The following is an 11,714-nucleotide window of genomic DNA, read 5'->3' as shown; positions in this document are numbered from 1 at the left end:
GAGACTGAGGGAGGAGCAGTGCCTCCAATCGCCTTTATACAGGGGTCTGTGGGAGGAGCCACAGGAGCAGTCAGCAGAGGGGCGTGTCCAGACAGATATACATAGTTTACCACAGTTGCTGTGCAATATTTGCTAGGCTCTACACCGAACTGAGGCTGAGGCTGTGGCCTGCTCCAGGCTTCATGTCTATGGACTCACTTTTGTTCTGAATGCAATTTGCTTACCTTTATTGTTTGCACTATTTCTTTTTCTTTCTCCCTGCACATTGAATGTTTGACAGTCTCTTTTTATGATTTCTTTTGTTTTTGTTTTGTTTTGTGGCTGCTTGTAAGTAGATGAATCTCAAGGTTATATAATGTGTACATATTTTGATAATACAATGTACTTGCTCTGCACAAGACTTTCAAGAAACTGCAGAGAATAGTGGACACAGCTCAGTCCAGCATGAAAACCAGCCTTCCTTCCAATGATTCAGTCTACACTTCCCAATGCCTTGGGAAAGTAGCCAACACTATCAAGGACTCCTCCTATCCTAGTCCTACCAACCGTGATATTCCGTCTTCTCCCCTCTTATACTTGGCAGAAAATACAAACCCTAAAAGCATGTACCACCAGGCTCAAGGGCAGTTTCTATCCTGTTATCAGACTCCTGACCTCTCACAATCTACCTTGTTACAATCCAGCACTTTATTCTTTACCTGAATTGCACTGTTTTGTAGTTTTTACTCTTCATCCTACATTGCTATTGGTTTACCGTGCTCTATCTCAATGTGCTGTGTAATGATTTGATTTGTATGAACAATGTACAACACAAACCACAATATTTTCACTATGTGACAAAAATAAACTAATTCCAATTCCATTCTTCCATATTTCCTCGCCCTACCTTCCATCGCAGAGAAGAAACAAAATCTTGCAAACAAGCACCACCAAGCACAAGAATTGGGTATAACCCACAGTTAAGTGGAACTTTTGTACGATAAAAGAAGAACTACTGATCTCATGATCTACCTTGTCAAGGCCCTTGCACCTTATTGCTTATGTGCAGTGCACATTTCTGTAACTGTAACTGCAAACTGTTATTTGGTGTTACATTGTTGGCCTGTGTGGGTGCCTCGCAAAGCAAAACTGTTCATTGTTTCTTGGTGCACATGACAATAATATATCAGTTACTGATTAAAGACAAATTTTCATTTACACAGCGAGTGGTGGGGGCCTGGAACATGCTGGCTGTGGTGGTGGTAGAGGCAGGTACATTTGGGACTTTCGAAGTTCAAAGTACATTTATTATTAAAGTATGTACACACAATACAACTCCGAGATTCGTCCTCCCACAGGCAGCTCCGAAACACCATGGAACCCATTCAAGTTAACACCAAACACCCAACACTTGAAAAAGGAACAAGTTGCATAAACATATTCTATGTGAACGACACATAGAATATCAAACATCAAACCAGGAGTACAGTCGTTATCGGTTTAGTTCAGTTCAACGCCGTGCCGCTAGCCCGTTGCTGGCAAATCTTCGCCAAAGCTCCCCAGTCTGCATCAAAATAGGAAAAAAGAATAACTGGAATCCAGGAACACCTGTAACATGAATGTCAACGTCCACCAAAGTTAACTCACTGATCAATCCCTACAATGTGGATCCCAAAACTTCTGCACTTTCCTCTGATAGCAGCTAGTAAGGGGGAGAGGAAAACCGGTCAAATGCAGGCGGACGGCACTGAACCTGCATTCGTTCTCCACTCTTGTTCTCATTGACTACGACCTTGCTCGACACCTCAATCGGAGAGAAGCAATGGAGTCCATCACGGGCTCGCACCCTGTCTCCAGGCTTCCTGGCCTCCCTGACCTCCAGGCCACACCAAACTCCCCCGGAAACAGCAAACATCAGCTTGCTGAATCAGCCCAAAAACACATCATTTATGTGCAACACGTACAAACAAGTTGGATGAACTCAGCAGGTCGGACAGCATCTGTTGAAACGAGCAGTCAACGGTTCGGGCCGAGACCCTTCGTCAGGACTGAAGAAGGAGGGGGCAGGGGCCCTATAAAAAAGGTGGGGGGAGGGTGGAAGGTGCCAGGTGAAAAACCAATCAGAGGAAAGATCAAGGGGTGGGGGAAGGGAAACAGGGAGGGGATAGGCAGGAGAGGTGAAGAAGGAATGTAAGGGGAAAGCACTATGGGTAGTAGAAGAAGGCAGAATCATGAGGGAGGTGATAGGCAGCTGGAAGAGGAGGCAGAGTGAAACTGGGATGGGGGAAGGGAGAGGGAGAGAATTACTGGAAGTTGGAGAATTCGATGTTCATACCAAGGGGCTGGAGAATACCCAGACGGTATATGAGGTGTTGCTCCTCCTACCTGAGTTTGGCCTCATCATGGCAGTAGAGGAGGCCATGTATGGACATATCCGAATGGGAATGTGAAACAGAGTTGAAGTGGGTGGCAACCGGGAGATCCTGTCTGTTGTGGCGGACAGAGCAGAGGTGCTCGATGAAGTGGTCCCCCAATCTGCGTCGGGTCTCACCGATGTAGAGATACGTGTTGCTTTGACCACAGCATCTGCAGTGTACTTTGTGTTTACATCATTTATGTGTGTATCTATAAATATAACTCACAGGTTCCAATCACATGCAGCTTGGTAATAGAATCATATTTGAAAATAAGAAGTAAAAGAAATTGTTTCATGAACTGCCTACAGGACGTGACCGTTGTTTGCTGGCACTATTTTGCAAAGAATGCAATGTTAAGAGACGTAGATAGGCACATGAATGTGAGGAAAATTGAAGGACATGGACATTGAGTAGGCATGAAGGATGAGTTTAGTTGGCCATTTGATTACTAATTTGTTTCGGTTCAACATTGTAGGCCAAAAAGCTGGTTCCTGTGCTATACTGTTCAATGTTCTGTGCTGATCTCCTGCCACTTTTACGCACTACAGTCTCTAGAGTTCACAGAGAATGGTGCAAAGTACAACAAAAATCCCATGAGCAGGAGATCTGTGGGCGGAAACACCTTATTAATGAGAGAGGTCTGAGGACATGAAGGCAACAGTAACTCAAATAACCATGCATTACAACTGTGGTGTGCAGAAGAACATCTCTGAATGCACAACATGTCAAACCTTGAAGCGGAAGGGCTACAGCAGCAGAAGATCACCAACATTCTCTCAGTGGCCACTTCATTAAGGTACCAAATAAAGTGGCCACTGAGGGTATATTAATTTATTAATTATTTGGATGGGGCAACATGTCACGATTTCCAATATGCAAATAACATATGCAGAACAGTTGGAAGTGTAATCTGAGAATGGTAGTGCACTTTAAGCAGACAGACAGGCGGGCAGATAATGTGGCTGAAGAAACTGTTTGCGTTGTAGGAGAACTCAGCACCATGGACTCAGCGTTGAATCCTTGTTCTATCTAATGAGCTCATCGGGCAGATTCAAGATCATTCTTGAAGTGGATCAACTCACTGATCTGTGCTTATTCCTACTTATTAGTTTAATGTCCAAGCATCCATTCTGAGTCGCAATGAAGGGCGATGGATTTTTGCTTTAACTTTTGGTCAAGTTTCTCTTGGCCCTTGATTTTTTTTCACTATAATATACACTTACCTTTATCAACAAACTGTGGTGCAAACGGCTGTCAGAAAAGTCGATGAAGACAAACAATCCATTGTGTGTCATTTCCAATTCTGATCAGTAATAGGGTCTCATATCAGAATCTTTCCAGTACAAGGTCTTTCTCACTGAAAGGTCACATAGAGGAAGTTGAATTATAAATATAGTTTATTGAGAGATCAGAAACAGATTCACACTTTGTCCATCATATTACATATTGGGCCAGATCCATACCTGCCAGCACATGTATTTTGCCTGTTTGGACCAGTTCCACACTGCATTACAGCCTGAGGAAGGCAATGTAAACCCACTGAGAGCTTGTTTTGTATACAGGAACATGAAACATTAACTTGTTACAAAATAACATATGAACTGGACAAAAAGCAGGAAAATGGTCAGCTGAGTCATTCTCAGAAGCAAGAGTTTCCAGTGGGTCCAAACTCTCACGGTATCCAGAAAAGTCCCTTTAATTTCCTCCATTATCAAGTATAACAATGAATTACTTGTATGTTAATCTCTTGCAGTCCACCTGAGATGGCCATTGTCTAGGGCATTCATTTGAGTCCGTGAATTGCCTTCACTTCAGTCTTGCTAAGAAGATCCAAGTTTTGATGCAGTTCTGATTCTAGCAGGGAGTATATTAATATGTAATATTCAGCTTTTTATTTTATTGAGATACAGCACGGAATAAACACTTCTGGCCCTTCCACTGCCCAGCAACTCCCAATTTAACCCTAGCCTAATCATGGGGCAATTTACAATGACCAATTAACCTACCAACCAGTACATCTATGGACTGTGGGAGGAAACCAGAGCACCCAGAGGAAACCCATGCAGTCACAGAAAGAATGTACAAACTCCTTACAGACAGTGGCAGGAATTGAACACGGTTCGCTGGTACTGTGAATCATTGTGCTAGCCATTACACTACGGTCACACTGTTAAAACATCCCAAGATCTACTCTCCTAGTTTGTGTCCAGAAAATAAACTTTGCTCATAATAAAAATATAGCATAATATTTTTTGTACAAAACACAATTGCCACTCATAGAGGATTCCCAGGTGAACCGGGAAACAGCCCGTGGGATAACCAAAATGGGCAGACAGACCACACCTGCACCAAGGGCACCTCACAAATGTGCTAAAAGCAGGAGCATTCATCTATCACCTTTTCCAGTGTAGTTTCCATGGGATAGAAACAGAAAGATTCTCATTTTAGTTTATCCATAACTCTGCTATCTATAATGTCATAACTCCAGAATGATCTCTAACACCAGCATAGAAGGATCTGCAGATCGCCGATATGCCTTGCTGACTCTTCACCTCTCAGAGTTACTCCCTCGCATCCACACACCCTTTCTGCAGAATGAAAAATTGATGCAAGTCAATTTGGAGTTGGCACAATTCTCTCTGACTCTGTCTTGCTTTCTGAGCACCATTGCAGATGAGGAATCTGTTGGTCTCCTCCTTGGTTGCTTCCCACCTGTGCATTGAGGAGTCAAAGAGTGGCTTCAGGAGTCTCCAACTTGTGTCATACCTCTCTTCAGATCGCTGATGTTACAGAAATGTGTCTATGGGTATTGCTTTGATATCCTCCACAACTTAAATAACCCGAGATATTGAAGAACTATCTAGTGCTTTCCTGGCATATATGATAGATAAACTCTTCTTAGGCTTCCAGCTGGAGCCCAGTGTCAATTGTAACTGATGTTTTGATGACAAACCCACCATCTTCATTGATGGACCTGGATGGAAGCCCAAGAAGAGTTTATGAGCCCCTGATATTAGTTTAATGCACAATAAGCTGCAGGAAGTAAAGGCAAACTTCCACTCCGAATGGATGTTGCTGCAATCAAAGGAGAAATCACAGGATGTAAAATGAGGTGAACACTTAATGTGAATTATACTTTTTAACTCACGGTCATTTTAATATTAGGCATGTTATAATTTTGATTCATGGCATTAAAGGACTTTATAAAATAAAGACTACAATGTGCAAAACATGATACCTAGAAGACATTTCAGAGCATGTATTGTGAACACTCAGACCAGATACAATAAACCTACCTAATGCCAACATTCACAATGCCAATAAGTAAAAGTTCTAATGAAGCTAGAACTAATTCATACAAGATAAAGAATATCATAAATATTGGATCAGGGCATAATGCCAAGGCTGAAACTCAGATCACAGATAAGAGTTATTAAATAACCATTGGTTATTACCACTGGTTCTTTAGGTTACCAGTGTTATCTTACCAGTCAATTGTATCCATATTAATATTTGATTATGCAAATATTCAATCATTATAAATACTGACTTTATTTATGTATAGTTTCATTATATCATATTATATTGTAATAGAAGTCTTTATTTATGTATAGTTTTTCACAAATTCTATTGTATTTATTTTTCTGTAAATATCTCCAGGTTTAGAAAGTTATTACCCCAACACTATCAGATTCTTGAACTAGAAGGGATAACTTCACTTTATTTCACTTGTCCCATCACTGAACTGTTCCCACAACTCATAGACTCACTTTCAAGTGCTCATCTCATGTTCCTGATATTTATTGTTTATTTATTGATATTATTATTTCTTTTTTTTCTTTCTGTTTGTATTTGATCAGTTTGCTCTCTTTGAAACATTGGATGTTTGTCTGCCCAGTTGGTTGTGGTCTTTCACTGATTCTATTGTGTTTACTGTGAATGTCCTCACAACATGAATCTCATGGTTGTATATGATGACATTTATGTACATTGATAATAAGTTTACTTTGAACTGTTTTAAAATTGGAAAATGAATCTCAAGATAGTATATGGTGATATATGAATACTTTGATAATAAATTGACTTGAACTTGAAAATAGTACCCATTTGTTTGTCAATTTATCTTTGAAATTGGCTGATTAGCCCTTAATTCTTAAGTTAATATTTTGTGCCCTTGGATGAATTCTATTGAAACTATAGTACATAAAAACCTGGAGCTGCTTGCACATAAGCTATTCTCAGTAGATTACCTTTATTTAGAAGACACAAGAGACTGCAGATACTGCAATTGGGAGCAAAGAAACAAGATCTTGATCCAAAATGTTGACTGCTCCTTGCCCTTCCCGAATGCTGCTCAGCCACTAAGTTCCTCCGATGGTTTGTTTATTGCAGATTCATTTAGAATTTACTTCATCATATTCTCCAGGTCTATTTAAATAACACCTGATAAGTGATGAATATTGATTGTTCTATTTTTATTTTTCTTTCATTAATTTACAGTATGAGAAACTACCTCAAAGCGCATTGATCAATGAATGTGTCTAAGTTCCTGTGTCACCACATTTTGAGCCTTCTGAAGGATCCACATTTCCAAACAAGTTTACTGTTGCTGACTCCATTTGCTAACACTGGTTTATACACTCAATGGACACTTTATTAGTTACCTCCTGAGCCTAACCTAACACTGAGTGTCTGTTCATGGTCGTCTGCTGCTGTAGCCCATCCACATCAACAGCTGGTGCGTTGTGCATTCAGAAATGCTCTTCTGCACACCACTGTTGTAATACGTGGGTATTTGAATTACATTCGCTTCCTGACAGCTCGAACCAGTTTGGCTGTTCTCCTCTGACCACTCTCATTAAGGAGCCATTTCTGCACACCGAGCTGCCACTCACCAGGTGGTTTTTATTTTTCGCCCATTCTCTGTAAACTCTGCGCGTGAAAATCCCAGGAGATCAGTCGCTTCTGAGATATGCAAACCACCCTGTCTGGCGCCAACAATCGTTCCATGATCAAAGTCACTTAGGTCACATTTCTTCCCCGTTTTAATGTTTGGCTTGAACAACAACTGAATCTTTTGACCATGTCTGCCTGCTTTTATGCGTTAAGATACTGCCACATGACTGGCTGATTAGATATTTGCATTAACGAGCAGGTGTTCCCAATAGAGTGGTCACTGAGTTTATATTAGGGAAAGCAGTAATTCCAGGATCAGTCACTATGGAATGCTACTGTATATCAGTCTGCAGTCAATCCTTGTATCCATGCACTTGAATAGCAGCGAGGTAAACCACGTAGCCCTTTGAGTCTGCTCCGCCAGTCAACAAGACCTCGGCTGATCTGACTGTAATCTCAACCCCTTTGCTAATCATGAATCTATCTACCCTTGCCATAAAAATGTACAAAGACTGGTTCCACTGCTCTTTGAGGAAGAGAATTTCCAGGACTCACAACACTCTGAGAGAGAGAACAGAATGGCTTTTCTCTGTCTTAAATGGACAACCCTTTATTTTTTTTAAAGTGGTGACCCCTTATTCTATATTCACCCACAACAGAAAAACCCCTCTCCATATCCACCATGCCAAGACCCTTCGAATTTGAGCAAAAATACATACTGGAAAAAAATCAGGAACTAGGCAGCATCGTTGGAGGGAAAATGGCAGTCGACATTTTGGATTGAGATCTTTTATAGGGCGTCCCAGTACCGTAGCGGTTAGTGCAATACTATTATAGCTCAGGGTGTTCCAGAGTTGTGGTGCTGTCTGTAAGGAGCTCGTATATTCTCTCAATGAGTGCATGGATTTCCTCTGTGTGTTCCGGTTTCCTCCCATAATCCAAAGACATATCAGTTAGTTATTGTAAATTGTCCTGTGGTGAGGCTGGAGTTAAATAGGTGAGATGCTGAGTGGTGCAGCTTGTTGGGCTGGAGTGGCCGGTTCTGATCTATATCTCTAAATAAATAAATAAAACAAGGACCTGTGATACCAATTGTCTGTCTCCCTCTGAAGATCCTGCCTGTTCTGCTGAGTTCCTCTAGCAGTTTGTTTTTTGTATTGAATGTTGGATATTGCAAGTTTAGACTGTCTAAATGTTCCTCGTAAGGAAACTTGCTCATTCTAGATAGCAGACTAGTTTCCACCTGATTTCCATCTCCCCGGACCATTTTAATTGAAACCAGTGGTAACACTGCAAACCCCCAGTGGCCAAGATCCATGGCGAGATTATGTGATGAACACTTCAGTTTTTGCACACTGGCTGTCTGCCCTGTTGATATGGTCTTACATTGATTCTGTTTCAGTTTTCCCAAAAGAAAATTGGTCTCAGGGTTGTATGTACAGTATATGATGACATATATGTACTTAGATAATAAATTTCCTTTGACCTTTGAACTTTGGTCTTTATTTTATCTCTGCAAGGGTTGCCTTTAATTGTCTCATAAATGGGACTGCAAATGGGTGGTCTAATTAATGGTCTGTCCTTCTGTTGTGGTTCTGTTTATCCCCTGACCAGTTGTCCTGCATAAAACTACAGTATATTCCAAACTCTGTTTGTTTATCTCCACTCCAGCTAGTTATGCCTTGCAGTCTAATCATTTCCCTGCTCTTCTAACCTTCATCTTTAAACTACCTCCACTACTGACCTATTTTTCTGTTGTCTCTTTCTAACCTGTGCGACACTTAGGTTAACTATATTTTAAAAACTTATTGTCAGAGATGCCTTCACAGAAGATGGGCAGAGAGAGAGAAAAAAACAAACAACTAAATATGTCAGGGATGGGGTAAGAAGGGGAGAAAGTAAGAAGCCCCTCCTCCCCTTCTTACCCCATCCCTGACATATTTAGTTGTTTGTTTTTTTTCTCTCTCTGCCCATCACTCTGCCTGTTCTCCATTTCCCTCTGGTGCTCCCCTCCCCCTTTCTTTCTCCCTAGGCCTCCCGTCCCATGATCCTTTCCCTTCTCCAGCTCTGTATCAGTTTTGCCAATCACCTTTCCAGCTCTTAGCTTCATCCCACCCCCTCCGGTCTTCTCCTATCATTTCGCATTTCCCCCTCCCCCTCCTACTTTCAAATCTCTTAATATCTTTCCTTTCAGTTAGTCCTGACAAAGGGTCTCGGCCTGAAACATCAACAGCGCTTCTCCCTATAGATGCTGCCTGGCCTGCTGTGTTCCACCAGCATTTTGTGTGTGTTATTTGAATTTCCAGCATCTGCAGATTTCCTCGTGTTTGCTAGAGGTCATAGGTTTAGGGTGAAAGGTGAAATATTTAAGGAGAATCTGAGGAGGGACTTCTCACTTAAAGGGTGGTGTGAACGTGAAGTGAGTCACCAGCGGAAGCGGTAGATGCGAGTTCAATTGTAGCATTTAAGAGAAATTTACATAGTTACGTGGCTAAGAGGGGTAAGGAGGGCTCTGGTCTGTGTGTAGGTAGGTGGGACTAGACCGAAGATGAGGTTGGCATTGACTTGATGGAGCAAAAGGGCCTGTTTCTCCACTGTGGCATTCTGTCACTGTTGTGACATGCTTTGGCATATTTTACTACATTGGCAATATTAAGAAGTCTTTGAGCACACTCTTAAATCTCAGAACAGAACATCTCCAAGATCCCTTGATCATCTGTTTAAACAGCCAATACCATTGACAATAAGGTACAGGCCATATAAGAAGAAATTTCTTCAGTCAAGGGATAGCAAACCTTTGGAATTCTCTGAGCTAAACAGCTGCAGAGGCTCAGTTATCATGTTCATTCAAAAGGGAGATGGATCGATGTCTGGACACAAAGAATCAAGAGGCATGAAGATAGTGCAGGAGAGTGACTGATGTCAAAGGTCAGCCATGATCTTATTCAAGATTCAAGGTTCAAGATCTTGAATAAGGTCACTTTATGTATATATATAGTTTAATTACTTCGTTCTCCTTTATACTTGTGTATCAGAAATGACATTAAACAATCTTGATTCTTGAATGACACCTAGGTCCTTCTAACACCAAGTTTTCAGCCTCCAGCCTTATACACCATGATCCAAATTTTTCAATCAGGGTAGATGATCTCACATTTTTTCACTTGATGTTCTATCTGCCATTCTCCTATTCACCTCCCCGAAACCCCTCCATCTTCTCTCAGAGTTCACACTGTCATGAAGAAATTTCATGTGATTCCCTCAACCAAATAATGTACAGAGATAAAAATGTTGAGGAGAGAGGGAGAGAGGTGATTATCAACTAGAGAGCAAAGCCATGACAAACAAAAAATATATTTATATTCAAACCTAAGTTAACAAGCTTGGATATTGTAAAAGAAGAGACATTCAGAATATAAAAAGGACATAGACTAATTAGTAACTTATTATGTCATAATGCAACTAGCAAAAAAGCAATATAATTTTATTACCCATGTCATAAAAAAGCTGTCTTTCTTTCAAGGTTGGTTTTTTGAAGAATGATTAGATCTGATCATTTGTTAAGGCTCCAGTATCTCATAACAGTAAAATGATGATCAGATGAGATTAGTTTATTGTCACATACATAGAGTACAATAAAATCCCTCGCTCACATGAAGTTTCAGAGTAAACAGTACACAATGTACAGTACATCTAGAGGAACAGTTTAATTTTCTTCTGAGCTTCATCAACATTTTTTCCTAATTCTATAATACATTAATTGAATTCCACTTGCCTACTAGCTCTCTTTAATTTTATAATCAGGATCAGAGACAGGGTTATTATCACAGACATATGGTATGAAATTTGTTGTTTTGTGGCAGTACAGTGCAAGATATTAAAAATTACTATAGATTATTTAAACAAACAATAAATAAATAAATAGTGTGGATGAGGAATTGTGAGGTAGTGTTTGTGGACCATCAGAAATCACTCCTGTACTTCCTCCCTGATTGTACTCCCTGATGGTTGTAGTTTATAAACATCTATTTTGTCATTGAATATCATGCCATACCACAGTGAAGAAGACAACTCCAAAGTTTTTCTCAACGATTCATGTCCAGAAAGTGCTGGCCCTCCACTTTTCAACACATAAAGCTCTGACTGCTGTGTTTGGCCTCCATACATCACATTCACTTTCAGTGTGCTAAGATGAGGCAAACTTCAGAGTGGAGGAGCAACACCTTATATTCTGGGAGCAAACACGAGGAAATCTGCAGATGCTGGAAATTCAAACAACACACACAAAATGCTGGTGGGACACAGCAGGCCAGGCAGCATCTATAAGGAGAAGCACTGTCGACGTTTCGGGCCGAGCCCCTTCATCAGGCCGGGCCTGGCCTGCTGTGTCCCACCAGCATTTTGTGTGTGTTGTTCCTTATA

The sequence above is a fragment of the Hemitrygon akajei genome, chromosome 13, assembly GCF_048418815.1.
Source record: "Hemitrygon akajei chromosome 13, sHemAka1.3, whole genome shotgun sequence".
NCBI classification, from domain to species: Eukaryota; Metazoa; Chordata; class Chondrichthyes; order Myliobatiformes; family Dasyatidae; genus Hemitrygon; species Hemitrygon akajei.
This window is presented reverse-complemented; position numbering follows the sequence as displayed.